This window comes from Myotis brandtii, unplaced genomic scaffold (genome assembly GCF_000412655.1).
Source record: "Myotis brandtii unplaced genomic scaffold, ASM41265v1 scaffold532, whole genome shotgun sequence".
Taxonomy (NCBI): Eukaryota; Metazoa; Chordata; class Mammalia; order Chiroptera; family Vespertilionidae; genus Myotis; species Myotis brandtii.
The window spans coordinates 420,497-421,588 of NW_005369955.1; the positions used below are offsets into that span (position 1 = coordinate 420,497).

The following is a 1,092-nucleotide window of genomic DNA, read 5'->3' on the forward strand; positions in this document are numbered from 1 at the left end:
GCCCTCCCAGCCGCTGACCAGGGCAGGGATCACCGGACAAGAGCACTCGACGGCACAGAGATCCGTGTGGCCACGAGGACGGGTGGCAGCCGCCTCGGGGCCACGCGGGAGCCAGTCCTCGGGTGACGCTGGCACTGAAGAGTCCACACCCTGGTGACCCTCCCACGCCCCTGATCAAGCCGTGCCTGAAGCCAGGCATTTCAGTACTTCTGGGTCGTGTGAGCAAATAAGTTACTTCTATTATTTGTAACCAAGATGATCGTAATGGATGCGGTAACCTTTACAAATGTCCAGTACAGCCCGGCCGGCGTGGCTCAGTGATTGAGCGTCGACCTATGAACCAGGAGGTCAGGGTTCGATTCCTGGTCAGGGCACATGCCAGTGGGGGGTGGAGCAGGAGGCAGCTGATCAATGATGCTCTCTCATCATGGATGCCTCTCTCTCCCTCCCCCTTCCTCTCTGAAATCAATAAAATATATATATATTTTAAAAAGGAATATTAAAAAAAATAACGTCCAGTGGGCATGCCCAGCTTCACACTGTTTGGCAGTGTGACTGCAGGCAGCTCTGTCAGTGGAGGTGGGCCTGCCCCCTCCCCCGCGACCCCAGCACAACCACGGGCGAGTCCGGCCTTTCCACCTCCTGCCGTCGCTGTTCTGCCTCGCCCCCGGCTCCCAGCTGCCCACTCGCCCACATGGCTTTTCTAAGATGCCAGTAGGGGCTCCGCTTCGTCAAACACTTCAGGGCTCCTCGGCCACACCAGGCCCCAAATTCCTCCAGACCGGGCCCTGGTCCCCTCCACACCCACGTCCCAGGCACCAGCATGCGGGCACGTGCCCCTGCACACGCTGTACCGGGAACTCGTACCCGTCCTCAAAGCCCGAGAGAACATCTCCTAGCGGCTCCCTGACCAGCCGCCATCCTGGCCCCACACCGCACAGGCCAGAGGGACCCTCCCACCCGCTGCAGGAGGCAGCCTATTATCAGGTTCGTCCACAAACGGGGAAACGGAGGCACGGCCGGCAGAGCCCTCCCGGCAGTAAGGGTGCCGCTGGGCCGGGCCGGGCAGGCCCACTGCTCTGTGTTCCAGGT

The 1,092-nt window shown here is 61.0% G+C and overlaps 1 protein-coding gene across 1 annotated transcript in view; it reads right to left on the reverse strand.

Moving 5' to 3' along the window:
- DENND3 (DENN/MADD domain containing 3) overlaps window positions 1-1,092 on the reverse strand; it is a 36,648-nt gene that overhangs the window by 9,060 nt on the left and 26,496 nt on the right. The window lies entirely within an intron of this gene.